Source organism: Thermobia domestica, chromosome 11, assembly GCF_964235325.1.
Source record: "Thermobia domestica chromosome 11, izTheDome1.hap1.1, whole genome shotgun sequence".
Lineage (NCBI taxonomy): Eukaryota > Metazoa > Arthropoda > Insecta > Zygentoma > Lepismatidae > Thermobia > Thermobia domestica.
The window spans coordinates 192,932,425-192,957,102 of NC_137464.1; positions in this window are offsets into that span (position 1 = coordinate 192,932,425).

Genomic DNA, 24,678 nt, shown 5'->3' on the forward strand with positions numbered 1-24,678 from the left:
AAAGTATGGATCATTCATCTTTCTTTCTATATACTCAAAAATATCAACGGATTACAATAGAATATTAGTATTATTGTATATAAGTACACCATTTGCGTTTACGGGGTGGAGGACCATCCTCTTCGTCCTCTGTTAGTTTTCTAATGTAATCTATTCGTTGAGGATTACCAATGTACTCTAAGGGTATATTGGCTTTTGCTAATAATGTAGCAAAAGGTTTCCAACCGGCAACTGAAATATTTTTCTTACGACATCTAAAAAAATCAGATATCAAATCCACTATATTTGCACCTGGAATTAATTTATTATTAATATTCACATTTCCATTATCGTCCCATTGGATATTAGGATTTTGTTTCGATTTACGTAATAAAGGTCTTGCTTTACGCTTACAAATTTCAGGGAGAGTAGATATTATTTCATCATTCTCCTCCTCCTCCTCTTCTTCTTCCTCCTCCTCTTTATCAATAGTAGTAGTAGTAGTAGTTGCTGTTGTTGTAACTGCTGCCGGTTTTTGAATTATATTTAAATATTTTTGTAAGTAATGTAGATATTTTCCATTTTTCTTCTGCATTTAAACTTTTATTATTTAAAATTTCTTTCATTTCATCATCAAGATTAGATAACGTTTGATAATGATGTAATTTTTCTGGTGAGATTAAAATAAGTTTTTGTGCGTTTTGCATAATTATTTAATTAAACTAGATAGTATACCTCCTAAAATAGGTGCAAGCAATGCAGTAAGAAAACCACCTTTTTGTATAATTATTCGTTTTTTCTTTTGTTTTAATGACGGGTCCTTTTTCACCAAATATCTCAGTTCTTTTTTATATTTTTTAGCTTATTTATCTCTGTTTTATTTAATGGAACATTTCCCTGTAATACGTTATAGGAACATTCGCAAATAGAGCGAATTAAATCAGAATCTGCATTTTGTAAAATTGCCTTACGTGCTTTCGGTTTTGACTTTGCTAAAAGTTTTAACAAATGTGCATTTTCCTTACTAATCATTTTTTACGGCTATTAAAGCACAAATAGTTGTTAGAATATAAACCATATTGCAATTATTTTTTTACAGGCACATAAACATAATTAAAATAATCTGTTGGAAAGATATTTGTTCGAACTCGCTGCTCATCAGGAGTATTTTCTTTTAAATCAAAAAGTAAATAACCATGTGCAATTCGAGTTGCATCTTGATATGCTTCTTGAATAAATTTTGTATTACCTGGATACAATTGTCGTGCCAGATAATTAATTTGAGCCTGGTCTCTAGGATTTTTAAAACAAACAATGTAATGACAATTTAACGAAATATCCCGCATTCCTTTTTGTTGATGAAAAATATTCTGTGTTATAAACATTACACTTATATTTCTATGATGGCTACCCTTAGTAAAAATATCTACAATCCGATGGTCACACTCACGCATTAAATCATCAATAATTACAAGATGTGGACCTTCGTGTGCTTGAAATTCATTGTTTTGAGGTAAACCTTCTTTAAACGTGCAGTCTGAAACAGTATCATACAACGGCTGCCATTCACCATAACACCATACAATATTTTTAAATAACTTACTATAATGGTCAAGAAATGTTTTAACAAAATATGATTTTCCACAGCCTGTAGGACCTGCTACCATACATGTAAAAGAAATTTTCCATTCCATATTACAGATATATCACATTTATTTTAAGTAATGTTTTTAAATATTTTGCTTTATTTTGTCCTTTACATAAAAACAGCGTTTGTTGAAGAACAAATTTGATTTAATATACTTTTTACTTGTGATACTGATAGACCTCGTGATGATGATGATGATAATGACAATTTAACTAAGCAACGAAAATTTACAGTGTTGCTAGAATTTAAAGTATAAAATTCGCCTTTTGAAATTATAAAATCTACAAGAATTACTTGTGACGACATGCTTCACCTATAAATTCTTGACTTTTTTAAAAATATAGTATGCTTTAAATCAATCCAAGAATTTTCACTTTTTGGCAGACCTAACCATTTCACATAGGCCTTATTATTTTTCTTTCTCAAAACTTTTTCAATTAAATATGTTTTTGGAAATTTCGTTAATTGTAATTCGTGTCCGTAAAATCTTCCTGCAATAGGTTTATTATTTGAGTCTACTAAGTGATATGTTGGAGGATTAGTGAAGAACACTTTAGCAATTCGAAAAATTTCTGTACTCCAATTGCGTGTAAAACCTCTATCAAAACCAGGACACTTAAGTTTATCAATTCTTACATATTCACCTACCTTAAATTTACTTTTTCTTTTTATTACAGAAAACGTTTTGCAATAGATGTTTGTCAATAGATGTTTTTCATTTTCTTTTTTAATAGCGTCGATAGGTTTCATTTTAATAGTGGAATGAATAGTATTATTATATTTATTTAGAATTCCGGCAGAATGCCAATCCATTTATAATTTCCTTGCAGTGTAAATTGTCTCCACATTAAATTACGTAATGTTCTATTAAATCTTTCAATAATGCTTGCTTTCACATCACTGTACGTGGAATAATGTTTAATGTTATTTTGGTTCATCGCCTTCTAAAACTCTGAATTATAAAATTCTCGACCCCTGTCAGTTTGTAAAAATTTGAGGCTTTTGTTTGCTTTTCTCAGTACTGTTATAAATGCTTGTGTAATTTCTTTCCCAGTTTTATTTTTCACAGGAATAGCCCAAGCATATTTAGAGAATGTGTTTATCACAGTTAATAAATATTTGAAATTTCGATTAATGTTTGCTAGACCTTCAATTTTCCACTATTCATTTCAACTAAATCAGCTTGTCATAGATCATGAATTCCTTTCGTTATAACGGGTATTCGAGGATAGTTTCGTCTTGCACCTTTATGTAATTCTGCAACTATTTGTTCTCGAACTGATTGTGACATATTTTTTAATACTAATATATCCAAAAAAATTATCATATTTACAATATACAAATCTCACATGTTAAATCTTTATTATGATACCCCCAAGGAACAGTATGTATATTACAATTTAAAATTTTTCTTTTGTCATCATATGGATCTAACGCTAATTTTGTTACCTGATTTGTTGTTAAATTGTGATATTTACTTTTAATTTCAAATTGTGTTTTATGAATCGTTTTGTTTTGAAATAGACATGATTTATAATCGTCAAACGTAATTTGTTTTTTATCTACATTTTTCTTGATCCCTTTACATTTTTTCAATTCTTTATTTTCATCAGTTTTTATTGCATAATTTTTTGCTCGTAAACCAACATATTCAATGATAGGAACTCCACTTAATTCATCTTTCATTTTACCCAAAACGTGTTTATTTTTGTGTTATATAAAGCATGATTTTCCGCATAATTAGAAGTATCAAAATACTCGTTCATGTCTTTTATATCTTTATAAATATCGTCGGTTTTAATATAGTAAATGAAAGAGTCAGTATCCATGTAAGTAATACTAATCTTATCTCCATATCGAGGTTTCATTATATTGTAATGGAATTCATACATTGCTAATTTTGATAATTCTAAAACTTAGCTCCTACATAGATCGGTTTATTTAGAGTTATAGATTTTTTTAGCATATGGAATAATGCAAGATTGTCTCCTAATTTTACTCAATTTTCAAACTGATCTTGCGCTACTAATTTTTTACACTTTTTCATTATTAATTAATTTTATATCAATGCGTTTTCGTACATTCTCCATTGTCTTTCCGTATACAGAATTATTTAATAACTTATAGAAATCTTTTTCAAATTCAATTGTAGCATATTGGCATACCTTAATACAGCTTGTGTGATGCCTCCACGAATCGATTTTTCTACAAACATATACATATTGATATATGATAAAAGTTCAAGTTCAATTTTTGTTTTATATAACATGGCTTGCCATGCCAAACCAGGTGCAGTAAAACAATTAATTGGATCAATACTAAAAGCATTTAAACACGTCTTTCGAAAATTTTCCAATACATCTGCTGTGAGAAGTACATCACATTTTAAATATAGATCATGGTAGTCCCCTAAATGTTGACACTTAAACACACGCCAAATCAGTTTTACAAATTGATAGTCGGTCTCGGAAATTTGTGTTCCATTCAATTTGCTATTAAACGCCTCTCTTTCAGGTAATTCAGTTTCTTTAAATGTATCTAAATTTGTTATGTATCCATAAAAATAAATTCCCTTACGGAGAATTAAAGGAAACTTATCATCGGAAAAACATTGCTTTGTATATACGAATTGCTCAGGTTTTAATTTTGACACCAAATTTTCGAGACTGTACGGAAGAAATTTATATAAGTCTACAAAACGTAACTCAATAGGTCTACCATTAAAATTAAAATGTTTGGAGAATGTGATGTACTTCTCAGTGCTTTCAGCAATTACAGATATATTGCCAGGTGTGCAACCTAGTTCTTTCACAAATAAATGTGCATCATAGGCAGATAAGTTATGTAAGAATACAGGGATAAAATTACTCTGACGTTTAATTTGCAAATTACAATTATTGCACACCGTGGCAATATATGTTCCAGTTAAATGGTTATGATGTTTAACTTTTCTATCGTTACTCATATATTTACTATCGCAAACAGAGCATTCAGTGGATAGATTTTACTCCTGTAACTGAGAACTATTTAATGGTATTATTGGTTTTTGTTGATCTAATGTATTTATTATTTTTCTTAATTCATTCTCCATAGCAGACATAAACTTAATCGATACATTTTCTCCACGATAAATAACTAAATCTGATTTCATATATTTGTTACTCCAACACACAATATAATTAAAACTGCATGGTATATGTTCCTGAATTTGTTTTGTATTAGATCCAATTTGTTTATTTATAGGTTTTAATAAACTTTCAAAATCTGCAATTATTATGACATCATTTTCTAATAACAATTTTAGTTTTCGAAATTTTAAAACATCTCCTTGTCTCGGCATGTTAATTTTGGTTGGAGTGTGTTCTTTACATAATTTCTCATGTTCGTCTAATTTTGATTTGTTATAAAAAGATACTAAACATCGTCTACAAATAAATGTTTGATGAGTACCTAATTGATGTCTAACTAAACCATTTAAATTTGTAATTAAACAATAATGAGAGTTTAAATATAATAAATCAATATGTTTACCTACAGCTGTTTTCGCTTATACGTAACGGGAAAATGTTTCATTATCATAATTAATGCTATATATATTAATAGAAATTTGTTCCTTAGTAAATACGGAATTATACATATGTTCAAATTTCCTTATGTATGCTACTTCAACAGGGAATTTTATATTCGTTTTTTTTAATAACGGTAATAAAGTATTCATATATTGTATGTAATTATTTACACGATGTGGATTATCTTTTATAGGATGTAATGCAGCTAGAATGCCATACATAAAACATCTATTATCGTTATTTTCAATATTTAAAACACATTTTGTGGATAAAATCCATTGAGGCCATTTTATATAAGTTTTTTCTTTATGACTTTTCAATAAGGCATTCATTGAGATGTTTTATAAGACAATAATGACTATTGAAATTTTCTTCACAATATAATAAATCAATATGTTTACCTACAGCTGTGTTTTCGCTTATACGTAACGGAAAAATTGTTTCATTAGCATAATCAATGCCATATATATTAATAGAAATTTGTTCCTTAGTAAATACGGAATTATATATATGTTCAAATTTGCTTATGTGTGCTACTTCAACAGGGAATTTAATATTCGTTTTTTCAAATAACGGTAATAATCTCTGCTATGTTCAAATAGAGGTTAGAACAAGTTCACTCCTTAAAAGGGGGTTGGAACGAGTGCACCCCTTATGTTAAAATAGAGGTTGAAAAAGGGAACGAGTCTAAATCTATGCTATGTTCAACTAGGGGTGGAAACGAATACATCCCTGTTATGTTTTATCTGCTATGTTTAAATAGGGGTTGAAAAGGGAACGAATCTTATGTAATTTCTGCTATGTTTAAATAGGGGTGGAAAAAGTGCTCATAAAGATTATCTGTTCTGCTATTTGTTCGTGTATTCTCTGCTAAGGGGTTGAAACAAATACACCCCTAAGATAGAGGTCGACGGTTCAAGGTATTCGATTTCCCTGTTCAAATAGGGGTTGAAACAAATCTTATGTGTTCGTAGTCTCCATGTATTCTCTGCTATGGTAAAATAAGGGGTGGAAAAAGTATTATCTGCTATGTTAAAATAGGGGTTGAAAAAGTGATCATAAAAGAGAACGAGTCCACCCTAAAATGGACTATGTTTCATAGTCTCTGTTATGTTCAAATAAGGGTTGGAAAAATGAGCCATACTCTTTTATTAGCTGTGCTATGTTCAAATAGGGGTGGAACGAATCTTATGTATTATCTGCTATGTTCAAATCGGGGTTGGAAAATATGCTCATAAAAGAGAATGAATACACCCCTAAAATGAACTATGTTTAATCTTCGCTATGTTTCGTAGTCTCTGTTATGGTAAAATAAGGGTTGGAAAATAAGCCATACTCTTGTATTAGCTCTGCTATGTTACAATAGGGGTTATTAGCTCTGCTATGTTCGTAGTCTTATGCTATGTTAAAATAGGGGTTGGAAAATATGCTCATACAAGAGAATGAATACACCCCTACAATGGAGGTTATTGTGTTTATTATCTGCTCTGCTATGTGTTAGTAATTTCAAAATTTCGCTGCTCAAATTTCTCACGAGTGTGATATATATATATATATATATATATATATATATATATATATATATATATATATATATCATCATAGGTATTCTGCCTTTATTGGCAGGTCACTTGCCGCAGCTGAGAAGCTTCCATGCTCCACGATCCTCCGCTAACCTTTTCGTCTTCGCGTATGATCTTTCTGTTTTAATATCATCCATTAATTGTAGTCTCCTTCGCCCCCTCCCTCTCTTTCCCGCCACCATACCCTCTAGGACGTCCCTCATGATACAATCTCTTCTTAGGCAATGTCCCAACCAGTTTCTCTTCCTCTTCCTAATAATATCTAAAAGTGTTCTTTTCTCACCCACCATTTCTAACACTCTCTCATTCGTTTTCCGCTCGACCCAACTAACTCTTTCCATTCTTCTCCACACCCACATTTCGAAGGCTTCCAGTCGATTTTCGTCACCCTTACGCAATGTCCACGTTTCCGCCCCATACATCACAACACTCCACACGAAGCATTTTATGAGTCTTTTTCTCAACTCTTTGTTCAAGGTCCCACAAAACAGACTTTTCTTTCTTTTAAAGGCTTCTTTCGCCATTCCTATCCTTGCTTTTATATATATATATATATATATATATATATATATATATATATATATATATATATATATATATATATATATATATATATATGTGTGTGTGTGTGTGTGTGTGTGTGTGTGTGTAAATAAGATCCTCTCTCTTTTTGAGTTATTCGAAAAATATACAAAGAATAAAGAAGGATTTTACCAGAAATCAGAAAAGTAATAAGTAGAATTAGAACCTGTTACTTTAAGTATTTTTTCGTTAGCGAAATACATTGTACGTATATACAGTAGGGTGTCGATAATCCGAACGTCAAAAATCCGAACGCGGTCACTAGAAGCTTTCTTAACGCTAGCGATGAATAAACAATAGTGTGTCCGTTGACGTTGTGTGAAATCAGTGTTTTTACAAAAGTACATTCCTGTGTAATTGTTTGTCACACATATTTTTATTTTTATTTTCTCTTAGTCCTATAAGTTTTAAGTGTGACATACATGACATCATCATCATCATTATAGGTATTCTGCCTTTATTGGCAGGTCACTTGCCGCAGCTGAGAAGCTTCCATGCTCCATGGTCCTCCGCTAACTTCTTCGTCTTCGCGTATGATCTTTCTGTTTTTATATCATCCATTAATTGTAGTTTCATTCGCCCCCTCCCTCTCTTTCCCGCCACCATACCTTCTATTACGTCCCTCATGATACAATCTCTTCTTAGGCAATGTCCCAACCAGTTTCTCTTCCTCTTCCTAATAATATCTAAAAGTGTTCTTTTCTCACCCACCATTTCTAACACTCTCTCATTCGTTTTCCGCTCGACCCAACTAATTCTTTCCATTCTTCTCCACACCCACATTTCGAAGACTTCCAATCGATTTTCATCACCTTTACGTAATGTCCACGTTTCTGCCCCATACAGTACAACACACCACACGAAGCATTTTATTAGTCTTTTTCTCAACTCTTTATTCAAGGTCCCACAAAAAAGACTTTTCTTTCTCCTAAACGGTACGGTACGGTACGGTACCGTAGTGACATACAAGATCAGTGTAATTTAGTGTACGAGCAGGTTCTTCAGAAACATTAAATGTAAGTAGCCTTACGTACGGTATTGTAGTTACTGGATGTACTGAATAACCACTGTATCGATAGAAGAACATACCGTACAGTATATGTAAGCCTAAATGGCGTTTTCTTGGTAATTTTTGAAAATTCGAACTACCTGTGGTCCTAATTAGTTCAGATTTTCGACTTCCTACTGTATATGCTGCAGACATGTTACAGCAAGTAAGATTACTAACATGAGGCCAAGAAATTGTTTTTAAACTATATTTTCTTGTTTTTGCCAATATTTCCGAACAAATTATTTTTCTAATGGATTCAAAATTTCCCGAAATCTTACATAGAACAAGGAAGATATCTCTATAAAATATATGTTTGATTTAACATATTAACTAAAATGATTCTGGCCCCGTTATTTTAGCACTTCCCTGCCATCAAGGGGGAACTTCGTAAGATTGCTCAAGATAATTTTAATGCGTCCATACTAATTAAGCTAACTAGGATTATATTTTAGTTTCTTTTGTAGCCGTAACTCCATTCTATCACGGTGCTAACTTTGAAGTGTTTGGATGAGTTGTGCACAAAATTTCCCTATTCTAATTTAACAAACATAAGTACTCAATTATCTTAACTCTAAACTAGTAAATACAAAATAGTTTTAATTTTGAAAGCATAATATAATAAAAAATTCGAAAATTTCAATTTTACCCAAATTTTCCGTTTTTTCCAAGCTCGGGAAGACCGTAGAAAAGTGTCTTTTTAAACCCAAAATTTCCGTTTTTCCCCAGGCCTTCACAACACTAATCTGAACACACAGTGCACTGAACACTCCTAACAAAGGGCCTCCGCAGCCGACGACCCATTCATGTTCGAATGTTAACACCATGACATCGGCATCTACGACTGACATGAACACATGACCATCGCCACTGGACCTTGGCAGAGTGACAGAGCGTTGCATTGTCAGATGAATCCCAATACCTTCTTCATCATGACGATGGATGTGTGCGAATCCGTCGTATTCTAACGGAACAGCTTCTTGACACCTGTACTGCGGGACGGAGACAAGCTGGCTACGGCTTAATTATTATCAGAGGAACATTCACGTAAGCATCCATGTGTCTAGTGGAGCTCGAGTAAGGCACCATAACGGCCAAGGAGTATCGCACGCTGCTTGCAGACTACGTACACCTCTTCATGACGACCATGTTTCCTAACGGTAGTGGCATTTTTCGACAAGATAATGCACCATGTCACAAGGCCAGGAGTGAGATGCAGTGGTTCGAGGAACGCAGGAGCGAGTTCCAAGTGATATGCTGGCTCCCCAACTCACCGGATCTGAATGCAATCCAACACATCTGGGATGTGATTGAACGTGACGTCAGGGCGCATCGCCCCCTCCCCGGAATTTACGGGAATTAGGTGACCTGTTTGTGCATATGTGGTGTCAACTCTCTCCAGCGACCTACCAAGGATCATTGCTTGCATGCCAAGACGCGTCACCGTTGTTATCCGTGCCAAAGGTCTACATATTGACAATTAGGTAGGTAATCATAATGGTCTGGCTGATGTGTGCGTATATTTTAACTCGTATATTTTGTCTCGACTCGAATTTCGAGACGTCTAATTTTTATTAGAACATTGCGATAATCTTTATTTTTAAAAGTATCACTTTAAAGCAAAAATTAGTGTTATTAAAAATAGTAAATTGAACACACTTTATTACAGTTTATCTAGGAAAATTTAAAACAAATTGTGGAAATAAGCACTCACAATGCAAGTCAAACTGAAAACCAAAAAGCTGATGAATAAACAGCTGATACAAAAGATATATGCATCACGAACGTCGCATATACCCAACACACACACACACACACACACACATGCATGCATGAAAGAAAAACTACATTCCAAATCATCCGTCTTGGTTATAAGCAATGCACGATGAACACAATATACTTTCACACGACAGAAAACAATGATTATCAATGTGATATGTTCTGGGAAGCAAACTTTGAAACCCGCCAGATGTAGGATCAGCATGTAACAGAAGCCAAAAGTCAAAGAACGTCAAAATAAGCAGCATTGCGAGTTCTACATCCAGAAATGTTTGCTGGGATGGGTCCAAAATATTTGAGAGATCTAATTCGTCTATGTAATGTCGAACCTGTATTATTCTGCACCCAAAGAGACGATAAGTAATTAATTACTGCCATCTATATATTTTTTTTAAAATGATAGAAAGATTATTTTTATAAGAAAAGCAAGAATACATGATGAGGCGTAAAATAAAATACCTCATTCCTACTTAGCCGACTTAGCCTACATCAATCATTTCTCTGTTAAACAAGTATAGCTCGTTAAGAAAGTCTACAAATATTGGTCGAGTTTCGAAATTTTTGGAAGTTCTGGATCCGGTGGACTCCCCTCGTGGCTACGCTCCTGATCATTGCTAACTAATCCCAAATTCAATGTGGCGTTCTCCATCATACAGTTTTATATGGAAATAATAATCAAGAGCATAAAATACCTTTATTTTATAAAACAAATATGTATATACTAAAATACTATCTACAGAGGGGGGATCTACGTACTGAATTGTTAACAAATTGCTGTACAAGAAGCCTTCATTATCTATATAAGCTTACAATTAACTTGTAAATGTGTGTTTACTTTCATTTGCTTTCTACTTTATTACATATTTTTCTTTCTTATTTTGTAATTTTGCGATCACTTTTTTTTTAATTGTCTTTATGTTGGTTTGCTTCAGTATAGTCCCGTAGTTTAAAAAATATGAATGCATAAAAATAAATTCCATTTGTAATTGGTAGTGAAATAAAATTCAGAAATCGTATTTAGCGCGAAAAACCTTCTCGTTCACTGGAAATCGTGCTGCGTTGTTACACTGCAACGTCCAGACCCTTTAACTTAATCGGGGAAAGGAGACTTAACATTCATTCCAATTGCCGTGGTGTAGAAATCTGGTCGTTGTATGGTTGCTGGAACGCATTATAAATTTGAGACTCTGTGACGGATAGTTTTTCGTTTTCTAAAACGGATTAACGGATTTTACTGCTACACAAGTAAAAAAAAAAAATGTTATTGCAAGTATATATAGGAGTGTTAGAAAGTATTTTTTTTTCTATTCTTTACAACTACTGTTAATAATATTTTTTTCCTGAAATACTTGGGTCGTTGCGCAACGCTGCAACACAAACATTAGCCGCCACTGGTAGAGCCTGAATAAAAAAATGTCACAAAATATTCCCATAGCTTCACAAACATCTTTATTTGCATTCTTTCCCATCCTGAATGACTGATATCACATCAAGCTAAGAATAAATCTATGTACTCCTTGCGAAATCTATGAAAATTATCAATTACGGCAATAGGCTTGTGCTTCTCAAAGTCTGCAATGCCGGCGCAGATCTTTAAAAAATACTGACAGAAATGAGTGTTATTCAATGTTTAATTTCATTTTGTTTCCCAGTAATTGCAAGCAATATTCCAGGGGCGTCATTTGGACAGGACAGGAAGGTGTAATTCTCTCCTCCCTAGAGTGTGATAAACGCATATATTGTTTGAGCAAATGTATAGTAAAATACTGATATAAAAAGCGAAACTCTTTTGTTGGCGGAGAACCCCTTTCCGAACAAAATCTAAATTACACTGCTTTTAGCAAGAAACCTATAGAATTATAATAGCCATTGCTAGAGCATTTACATTTAATTTCCAGAGGCGAACGCTTGATCCCAAGTCATGTGTGTTCATAGTGGGCGACATTGAGAGAGAGATTCGAATATGGAGACAGAGGGAGATGATTTGCATATGCAAGTTTAGAAGTGGAGAAAAAATGATCGGACAGCATCCATATTATGACAAAATTTCTGATTTTGTGAAACAGAAGAAGGAAAGTTTCCGAACTGCAAGGATCACATCAGACAGTTGTCGAAATAAGGCGGATTTTCATGCAAGTGTCCGTTGTGTTCTTTGTTTGCGATGTGGCCGACGTGAGTAGCCAATTGAGAAAGTTGTTTAAGCACGGTTATATCTGTAATACTAATTTATGTTACCTACACATAGAAATCGCAAGCAACGGATGCTTACATGAAAATCCACCCTTAAGGTGGAGAACTATTTTTAGAGCATCAGATGATTGTGAGGAGAGAAAAATTAAGAATTAAAAATTTTAGCTTCGAGACGGATTTCGAACCACGAATCTCTTAGCTATCAAACCATGATTCTATCCATTCAGACGCAGTGAACTCTACCCAGTCATTCATCTACTTTTCTTTAGCAACATGACCTCCCCCTTGTTCAGGAACACTTTTTTAAAGGCAGTAAAAGTTTATCAATACTGTTTTAATTGAGTTATATTTGATAGAACCGTCTGATAAAGTAGTGCCAGATACTCAGACATAAATCACCTTTTGCGAAGCTCTAATGGAAAATGAAACAAATCGTCGTAAGCATGTTAGACTTTTGAAAAGAACAAGCTAAAAAATTGAAATGCGCATAAGAGTGCCAGTTGGATGCGAACATACGAGGGCTATCCAGAAAGTAGATTACGTTTTGGAATAAAAAATCAACAAAGTATAGGAAACAAATTTTATTATATACAGATGAAAGCCACACACAAATACTACTTTTCGACATAGTCACCATTCAAATTAAGGCATTTATCGTAGCGATGTACGAGCTTGGAAATTCCTTCGTCGAAAAATTCGGCCGCCTGCGACTTCAACCACTTCGTTACCTCTTCTTGCAGCTGTTCGTCGTCATCAAAACGCTGCATAGCCAGCCACTTCTTCATTGCTGGGAATAGGTGGAAGTCGCTGGGTGCCAGGTCGGGACTGTACGGCGGATGAGAAAACAACTCCCACTGAAAAGATTCAAGAACTTCACGCGTGACATTTGCCGTGTGGGGCCGGGCGTTGTCGTGAATCAACAAGATCTTAGAGCTCAACATTCCTCTGCGCTTGTTTTGAATTGCTCTTCTGAGGTTTTGCAGAGTTTGGCAATACCTTTGAGCGTTTATTGTAGTGCCTCTTTCCAGGAAGTCCACCAAAATCACACCTTTTCTGTCCCAAAAAACAGTCGCCATCATCTTCCTTGCCGACATTGTTTGCATGCATTTCTTGGGTTTTTGGGGAGAACCTCTGTGCCCCCACTGCATTGATTGCAATTTCGTTTCACAGTTCACGTGTTTCACCCATGTTTCGTCACCAGTAACGATGCGATCGAGTAAAGAGTCACCATCCTTATTGTAGGCGTCCAAAAAGTGCAACGCTGCAGCCATTCGCTGATTTTTGTGGTCCTCTGTCAAGATTTTTGGAATCCATCTTGCACAAAACTTGTGGTAACCAAGCTTTTCGCTGATGATTTCGTGCAACAAACTTCGCGAAATTTGTGGAAAACTCAAAGAAAGTTCCGTTATTGTGAACTTTCGATTTTCACGGACTTTAACATCGACTTTTTCGACAAGTTCGGCAGTCACTTTGCTGGGTCTCCCACTTCGATCTTCGTCGTGAACATTGGTTCGGCCATTTTTAAATCTTATGACCCACTGTCGCACTCCACCTTCAGTGATAATGTTGTCCCCATACACTTCACACAGCTGCCGATAGATTTCTATCGGTTTACAGTTTTTTGCTGTCAGAAACCTTATTACTGCACGCACCTCGCAGCTCGCGGGATTTTCAATTAACGCAGACATTTCAAACCGTCACAGTATCTTAACGGAGCACAGCACGAACCTCTCACTAGCACGGCTAGATGCCGACTGAGCTGCGCAACGCTCTGACCCCAAGATGGCCGCGCTAGCCCCGCCCCTAGCGGACACAGACGAAAACGTAATCTACTTTCTGGATAGCCCTCGTATAACCTTGAAAAACAGCGTGTTTTCGTCATTATTTGTTAGATGAATGGTTAGTGTAAAAGACTCTTACATGGATGGTCCTAAGTTTGAATCGCAACTGTTCTTATTTTCCTCTTAGCTGCGCTCATACTGTGCATTCCAGAAGTTCAATTTTCAATTAAATGTCGTAACATAGATTATAAGCCAAAATTGTTTTCGAAAATGGGATTTTTTATTACATGTTTTTCTTTAACTTGCGACATTTCAACTTTGATTTTAAATCTTACAACCTTAATTTAACTCATTTCCCTACGTCATATTATGATGAAGTTCTGTGTAACGATGGCAGTCGGGCGGTAATACAATGTTTCATTGTTACTGTAATATATAGTTTACAATTTTTTGACTGAAAAAAACGTACAGTGGATCATACGATGCAACATGGACTCCTCGAGGAATGTCAAACGAATTTAGTATACGTATAAATTACTATCTGAAAAATATACCGTGGGTGGTAAAGCACTGGAACCATTCCTAGGTGGGGAAGGAGTGACATGTAAAAGTAATAGAATACGAAAGATATTTCTGTCGAATTCATAGTTTTCGGCTTCGAAGAGATGAGCGCTCTTTACATTTTTTTAGAAATGCATAAATGGAAAATGGTTTCAAAATTATGTTTCTCCTTTTAAGTATGATTTTTTTTTAAAATGTCCAAGTTTATATTTTGATTATTTTCTACTTCTTAGTTACGATTACATATTTTTTCTATTTATATTTTATTCTATGTTATACATTTATTATGTACACTTTATGTCTTATACATTTGAAGAGAAGTTTATGACAGTTCAAAGCAGCAGGAACATACATAGGATGTAGGCCCTGGCAGTCCAGAGCTCCCACGGAAATCGCTACTTTTCTGTAAATTTTACTTAATTTTAGAGATGATGTTACCATTTTAGTTCAGTATGTCCCACATTGAATATAAACTCCCCAAATAGCTTTCGATCCCTGAAATGAATTCCTGCCTACGTCCCTGCAAAGCAATGACGATTTTAGGGAGTGATCAAGGGGTAATGCCTCCCTAGAGAGGTCCCGATGTAATACCAGTATTTGTGCATTACCACTTTTCACTTTCGGTGTATTGAAACTCACCAAAGAGTAATTGTTCTGGAATCATCACTGGTTCTCCCCTCTGACTCCCATGCTAATGAAGCCAATTTTGGACATATGCTACAACTGGAATATCAGTATTTATGTCAATGACACCGAAAACTGTGCATTCGATACAAATATAGGAGGTTTTCGATTCGTTTTGCCTGTCACTCTTCCACTCTGACCTCCATACCAACCAAGACTTAGTGTCATTATTCATCTTTGCGAACCCGGAAACTATGAATTCGACACCAATATCTTTTCTATTCTAATACTTTTACATGTCACCCTTTTTACTCCTAGGAATGGTTTCAGTTTCTAACCCCCCGCAGTATATTTTTCAGATCATAATTTATACCTGTAATAAATTTGTTTGAAATTCCTTCAGGATTCCATGTTGCATCGTACGGTCCACTGTACGTTTTCTTCTGAGTCAAAAATTTCTAAAGATATACCAATACATTACAGCAACAATGAAATATTGTATTACCGCCCGACTGTCGCCGTTGTGCAAAATTTCATCATGATATGACGCAGGGAAATAAGTTAAATTAAGGTTGTAAGATTGAATATCAATGTTGAATCTTTGCAAGTCAAACAAAAACATGTCATAACAAATCTCATATTCGAAAATAATTTCGGCTCAAACTATCTGCGACTACATTTAATTCAAAATTGAATTTATGGAATGCATAGTATGAGCGTTACTAAACGAGAAAAAAAAATAAAAACGATCGGGATTCGAACCTAGTATCATCCACGTAGAAGTCCCTTATATTATCCATCCATCTAACACAATGACGGAAACGAACTATTTTTTAATGTTATATGTTCGCGTCCAAGTGACACTCGTGTGTGTTTCCATTTTTTAAACTTGTTCTTTTCAAAAGTCTAACATATTTACAACGATTTGTTTCATTTTCCACTAGAGCTTCGCAGAAGGTGATTTATGTCTGTGTATTTGGCACTACTTTATCAGACGGTTCTATCAGATATAACTCAATTAAAACAGTACTTATAAATTTTTACTGCCTTAAAAATTGTTTCTGAACAAGGGGAAGGTCATGTAGCTAAAGAAAAGTATATGAATGACTGCGTAGAGTTCTCCATGTCTGAATGGATAGAATCAGGTTCGATAGCTAGGAGGTTCGTGGTTCGAAACCCGTCTTGAAGCTGACGATTTTTTTTTCAATTTTCAATTCCGCAGATCGTAAGATCTTTCTCTCCTTCGCAATCATCTGTTGCTCTAGAAAGAGTTCTCTACTTAGTTCGAAGTTCCTTGCAGTTCAGAAACTTTCCTTCTTCTGTTTCACAAAATCACAAATTTCATCATAATATGGATGCTATCGAATATTTTTTTCCCTCCAATTCTAAACTTGCATATGCAAATCATCTCCCTCTGTCTCCAAATTCGAGTCTCTCTCTCAATTTCGTCCCTGTGAACACACATGCTTTTGGATCAAACCTTCGCCTCTTGAAACCAAATGTAAATACTCTAGCAATGTATATACTATTATAACTCTATAGGTTTCTTGCTAAAAGCAGCGTAATTTAGATTTTGTTTGGGTGGGAGCGATTTTCCACCGACATAAGTTTCATTTTTTGTACCAGTATTTTATAGTACAATTCCTCTAATATGCGTTTATCACACTCTAGGGAGGGGAAATAGTAAAATACAGAAAAAAAACTCAGGAGAAACTTATACTAAACCAATATTTGTTTCACACTGTGTCTCTTGTTGCTATATTGTTATCAATGGATATTCTTTTTAGCTTACTTTCAGGTGGCGGTAGAGGAAGCAGCCGAAAATATAGTGCAATGAAAATTTTAATAAATGGTGAATAAAAAAAGAAAGTTTATCTCATGTATATTTGTATTATTCTTTTACATGGTTGTCCGTTTTTGTAAAAAATAATAATAATAATAATAATTAACATAAAATAAAAAAGAAAAAGGTACATAAAAGGGTATGGTTTAAAGTATTAGATGTCATGCTAGAAAAATATGTCTCATCTCAACCTCAACCTCACCTCAACTCTAAGGAGGAGGAATTACACCTTCCGGCCCTGCTCAAATGACACTCCTGGAACACTTGCTTGCAAATACTTTAAAAAAAAATAATTTAAGCATTGAATAACACTCGTTTCTGTCAGTAGTTTTTAAAGCTGTGCGCCCGCATTACAGACTTTGGGAAGCACGAAACTTACTGCCATGACTGATAATTTTCATGGATTTCGCAAGGAGCACATACATTTCATTCTAGCTTCATTCTTTCCCTTCTCGTCTTTCAAGAAGGGAAAGAATTCAAATAAAGGCATTGATGTAGCTATGAGAACATTTTGTAACATTTTTTAATTCAGGTTCTACAAAGGCATTTCAGAATAAACGAATAAAAGATATGGTTTTAGAGCTGCAAAACTTGTAAACATGGTTCCTGATTTTTCCGTGTGAATGGAAAGAGTAAATTACGTCACACAGACTCCTTAGACAAGATAAATAGGAAGAGTTGGATTGAATACCACGAGCAGAAGGTCGATCAAGATGTGTATTTCTGAATTTATAAGCACAGCTCAAGGGTTTGTTAGTAATTTTGCTTTAGACTATGTCGCAAACTGTACGACTGGTCTTAGTTTGCAACATTGACTAGTATGTGCGGTAGGGTACAATTCAATATATATATATATATATATATATATATATATATATATATATATATATATATATATATAGTAGAAGGATAAGTAGATAGATAGGCAAAATTCTCTTGTGACATGTAGCAACCTACACAGCATACAAATGGTGTGACAAAATTATGTTGCACTTCGAATATCTTGGAGACGAATTATGGTTGTCGAGAAGTATTTAAAAGACCTTCATCCAACAATGGATCGGTAATTGTTAATAATGGTATGTATGACTTTCAAATATAAATAATCCTCACTACTTCACTCATATAATCCCATTTCTCATTCTCGATATCTGAGCATTTGAGATTAAGGAATAAACGTCTATACTAGTGCTGTTGAATTTTTGTGACATTTGCGGTTTTCGGTTTTTGAGAAAACCGGTTTTCTGAAAACCGAAAACCACACAAATGCGGTTTTCAAAACCGAAACCGCAAATGCGGTTTTGGAAACCGAAACTGCATATGCGGTTTTGGAAACCGAAACCACAAATGCGGTTTTCAGAACCGAAACCGCAAAAGCGGTTTTCAAAACCGAAACCGCAAATGCGGTTTTCAAAACCGAAACCGCAAAAGTTCTTTTCGAAAGCGAAATCCGCCCGAAACCGTGTTTGCGGTTTTATAAACGAAACCCTGTTTGTCCTTTTCAAAGCAGAAACAATGTTTGATGTTTTTAATTACACCTTTTAACAATTGTGAAAGCATCTATCGCTCGAGACAATTGTATTGATTTATGTCTGTTTTAACTTTTTTATTTCCTCCAAGACTATTATGGTAATATATGCAGCACTGTGCGAAAGGGATAGTTCGATGGTTGTACAAGTCACAGCTAAATTAGGGTTGCAATATTTTAAAATCAGAAAAGTGCAGAGTTCTAAACCGTAAGTACTGATGTGAACTTGTGTATTACAAATACTGACCTGGGATCCTTGGCACTTTTTTTTAGTTCTTTGATGACACTTCCAATGTACTTTTCGGTTGCAGGGAAGCAAACTGGACCCCACCTGATTTTCGTATATTTTGTAAATTAGACCACGAGAAACACGAATCTGAAGGAATTTTGACATTTCGAATGTCGGAACTCGAGATATTCGAACATAAAGTGACCATGGAAGCAAACTGGACCCAACCTGATTTTTATATATTTTGTAAAGTAGGCCACGAGGAACAAGAATCTGAAGGAATTTTGACATTCCGACTTCCCGAACTCGAGATACTAGAACTTATACAATAGTTTTACATGGTATGTATAAAATTAACGAAGAAAGTTCTGTCGCTTTTTGACCTATCACCTTAGACGAGCATCGATATGTTACCTAAGACCAGGGGTGTAACCAGCAGGTTTCTGTAGGAGGGGCCCGTCGTTTTTGAAGGGGGCCAGCTACAATCTTAAAAAAATGTGTTGCAGCTACTGTTTTTGAAGCCTGAAAAAAGCTGAAAAATTTTGGTTTCCTTCCGGAAAACTAAAAACACTGTTTTTAGCTTCTTGTTCTTGTTCTTCTTCTTCTTCTTCTTCTTCTTCTTATTATTATTATTATTATTATTATTATTATTATTATTATTATTAATATTATTATTATTATTAATAATAATAATAATAATCTCATAAATTATATTACAGATAGTTTGTTTAACTAAGAACTACTGCCCCCGACCAAACATTATACCTTTCTGCATAACTATTTCAATACACAGAACCGATCTATAAAGGTAAACAAGAAAGTTCTATCGCTTTCTCACCCACCACCATTCATATGTTACCTAACACGTATCTGGAAGATCAAGAATAGATCGACAACCTTCTGCAAACGTTCTGGAAGGCCATTTATTCCATCGCGGTAGAGGTTGGTGTTCCGTGAAGCGAAGAAGGTATCAAGTGCATTTTGCACCTCTACTTGGGATTTGAGCTGGCATCCTTTAAGGTGATTGTCCAAGGAAGGGAACAGATGATAATCGGACGGTGCAATGTCCAGGGAGTATGGCGGATGTCTCCAGGGTTTTGAGTTTTTCTTGAACACAGCTTAACTGCTGACAGTAGACAGTTGCATTAATGTTCTGCTCTGACCAGCCGGTAGCAGTTCCCGATGCACGATGTCGTGAGCAGTCCATCAAACACACAGCAGGACTTCCTGTTGCATTACTGGTTTCAGCTGTTTTGGAACCAGTTCATGGGATTTTAACCAATGATGACGACGCCATGGAGCTTCTCATCACATGTCAACATCCTGTCCAGAAATGGCTCATTCCTCGGACGAGACAGCAAAGAAACACAGGTGTCTGCTCGCGTAGCCTTCTGGCCCGGAGTTAATTCATGTGGGACCAATACATTCAAATTGTAGTGCTTCCCAAGTTGATGGAGGTGCTGCCGGATAGTTTCTCCACTCACATTGAATGTTAGCCCCAGTTCCTCACAGGTCTCTCCACTGTTCGCCTCAATTGCTACCTGAAGATCTTCATTTTGTACATGTGTTGGTCTTCCGGCACGTGGTGCATCTTTCGTGAGTGTTTTGTCACCGTCCTTAAACTTTCTAAACCACCCTTGCACTGTCTGCGTAATCACGACACCATCACGAAAGGCCTGAGTTATCTTCCGCCCCACTGCAGTGGCGTTTGACTCAAGTTTGAACTCGTACAGCATATACAGCCTTATGACGCTCTGTGGAGGTTCCATATTCACTCTGTCCTTACACAAGTTTACGTTGTAACTGAACTGCCACAAGCAGGTAGAATGTTGGATATACCCACACCAACATCTGACCTTCGCCTTTTCTCCATTCGCATTCAACTCACGGTGTGAGGATCAATTGAACACAGACCTCCACAGAAAGTGACAGAACTTTCTTGGTTACCTTTATGTATCTCAGGACATAATATGTTTCGTATAGAGAATATATCTATATTAAACTTAAAGTTTTAATATCTCGAGTTCCGGAAATCGGAATGTCAAAAATCCTTCAGATTCGTGTTCCTTTTCCTTGTGATCTAGTTTACGAAATATATAAAAATCAGGTTTACTTCCGTGGTAATTTTATGTTCGAATATCTCGAGTTACGAAATTCGGAATGTCAAAATTCCTTCAGATTCGTGTTCCTCGTGGTCTAATTTACAAAATATATAAAAATAATGTGGGGTCCAGTTTGCTTCCTTGGTCACTTTATGATCGAATATCTCGTGTTCCGAAATTCGGAATGTCAAAATTCTCTCAGATTCGTGTTTCTCGTGGTCTAATTTACGAAATGCATAAAAATTCAGATGGGGTCCAGTTTGCTTCCCTGCAGCCTACTTTTCAAACGAAACTGAGTTTTCCAGACTGTTCATTTTGCTTCAAACTGAGTTCTGCCCTGGCTAACATACGTAAATTCGCTTCTATAAGAGTCGTTAAAGTTACACTTGAAATTGTCGTTCGCCATTCTTGTAGGTTATGAAGGCATGAATAATTCAAGTATGTTTGTCACAACATCTACAAACGAATATTCATTCGTATAGAACCTCCAATACATTACATTAAAAACAGATGAACTACACAAAGGAAACTATTGGGCATTACAGCAGATCTCTTATTAGCAAATGGCCCTACACCCGCGCACTGCTCAGATAGCTCACAGCCTGAGCCTGAGCGCGAGTCCAAATTTAACTCAATCGCGATTAAGATTGTCAGAGGTGTAGCGGTTTACGTTGAATATACCAACACTTTATCCACTAAGTCGTCTTAGATTTTTCTCCAATCCCAAAAAGCGGGTGGTTTTTCGTGATTAAGATACGTTTAAGCGAGGGACGAATATAGAACCTGAAAATCGGGTGGTACCCGCAAAAATCGGGTAATATGACAACACTAAGCTAAGTAGAAAATAAGGTAGGGGAAAGGAGGGTAAGTTGACGAGGTGTTTAAGATGACGAATTGTCAATTTCAGAATCCTGAAGTGATATGGCAACACAGCCTTCATGCGGTTCGGAAGGCACTAGTGCCACACGTGTTGGGAGATAGAAACTATTCCAATCGGCCGTGTTCCAGTTGACCAGGAGTGGTTTGACTGTTTGCACGTCGGTTCGTTGTAAGATTCCGGTGTCAGAAAATAACGTCTGAAGCTATTGTGGAAAGTCCCCAGGACATGATTTCTGTTTTTTCGAAACAATGTAGTATATTAATTACATCAATAGCTCAATGTAACTCAGAAATAACTTGATGGCAGATTTGTCTCTTTTGCAATAAAAAATGGCTGTTTCGTGTAAGATGACGAATCAAATAGGCGGACAAGATGGCGAATTCGTCATCTTGCCCGAGCTGCGTGAGCCTAACAAGGGAGCAATTTGGAAGAATAGTTTATGACTATGTTGAGACTATGAAGATTCATCACCGATTCAACCAAGAAAAGAAGGCCAGCAAGGACTTCATCAAGACCTTTATGAATAAATTTCATTTCTCTCTGCGAAAAGCGGAACTACATCTGCAGGGAGGCTAACTGTTTTCAATAAAACAAATGTTGAATCATTCTTTAATGTCTATAAAGATGTTTTAAATGAGAAACACTTTGAATCTCATCAGATTTTTAACATGGATGAAACGGGCTGTTCAACTGTACCCACGAAAACCCCAAACGTATTAAGTTCAAAAGGAAATCGAAGAGTAATTAAAGTTTCTTCTGCTGAAAGAGGTGTGAATGTAAGTGTAGGTTGTCGTTTTAGTGCTGTTGGCAACTACGTCTCACCATTCTTTATTTTCCCCAAGGTGCGTATGCAGGAACACTTTTTGAACAATGCTCCTCCTGGCTCTGCTGGTATCTGGAATGAGTCCCATCCCATATTACCTTACAGGCAGTTTACGTGTGCAGAGAAAATCATATTAGCCTCTTAGGATTTCCTCCGCACACAAGCCACCGGATGCAGCCTTTGGATGTTGCTCTGTATGGTTCATTGAAAACTGCATATAGCCGTGCTTGTGATGACTACTTGATGGCTCCTCCAGGTGAGAGAATCAGCATAAAGAATGTTGCTGCCATTCAATGTGGCGTGGCATATAGTAGGGTGGCCACGATCAGTCACGCAGTAAAGGGTTTCCGTGCTACAGGGTTAGTGCCATTAAATTTTCAGATTTTCAGTGATTCTGATTTCGAGCCATCATTGACAACCGAAAACCAATATGTTCCTGAAGTTACAGCGACCGCAGCAACTGAAATAAATGCCACGGAACATTCAACAACTACAATGTCTAACTCAGCATATGCATCATCTGTATCAGTACCTAAACCTTCTATTCCAAAATTGTCTCCTTCCTTTCCGCAATCTAACCAAATACAATCTGAACCTGCATCAACCCGATTCTTCCATTTTTGAACCCGGACCATCTCATGCAGACCCTGGACCTCAAATGTGAAATCATACAATGGTCTACCCCTTCTTCTTAAAGCAGTTAACGAAGGAAGGAAACAGCGAAAGAAGCTGCCTTCGTTGCTTATCACCAGCAGTCCTGTCAAAAGAACTCTGAAAGAAAGGAAAGCCGGGAAATAAGCGAAAAAGAAGACAAAAGAAGATACGCGTACCCAGAAAAAAGGAACACGGAAACGAAAAGACAAATCTCCGTAGTATACAAAGAAGACATGCATTCAGTCGACTCCTCTGACTCTTCTATATCAGTGACATATGGACGAAGACGACGATTCCGATGTTTTGGGGGAAGAAGTGTGTGTAGTATGTAATGAATATGGTAAAAGTGAAACGTGGTTCGCTTGTAATATGTGTCAGAATTGAGCCCATGTTGCTTGTACTGAATTGTCTGTAACAGAAGCAAAATTCAAAGCATACATATGTGACTTTTGTCCTTGAAATCACATTGCGCTTGTGTTCATATTCTTCTATTCATGTTATTATTTGTGTATTCTGCAAAATACTGCGTTTGAAATACAATAATCAGTCCAGTTCTGTTCTCGCTTTTTGTCCCGTCATCTTACCCACCTATGGAAGTCATCTTACCCGCATAGGAGGGTAAGATGACGAAAATGATATGGGGTCAATAAAAGTGAAATATTATCGTAACTTTTGAATTTAAAACCATCAAACAATTAACAGAGTAAAACGAAAGTCTAATAATTGCCGTGAACATAAAATCGAAACATTTCATCAACACAAGGCAGACAAAACATGCATAGAAGCTTACTATCGTCAACTTACCCTCCCTTCCCCTATATCCCTATTTAAGATCACTACACCTGCAACTCATGAAATCCAATTTGAAATCTCATCCACTTAGACTGAGATCTTTTATACAGTATTATCATTACTCTTTCACCTTGTTTTTAAATAGTACTGCCACTCTTTCTTTTGTTAACAAAGAAACACCACCTCTCTTTCTTAAAAAAAAAAAAAAAAAAAAAAAAAGAGATCGCAATACACAATTTTATTGTTGATTTGTTGCCACTCCGATAAATGTGAATGTTGTGGTTTTGTATGTGTTGACTGGTTTCTTATTGCAAGTCCCCAGACACCTGCAATAGTTCATACATGAAGGGAACACCGATCATATTTTATTCTATATCTTTTTACTTCCCAATAACGATAGCCGTGCCCCTTTATGAGAAACTGCAACTTATTTTTTTTTTATTCTACCAATTGCAAAAGTATACTAAACAAGAATTTCCCTAC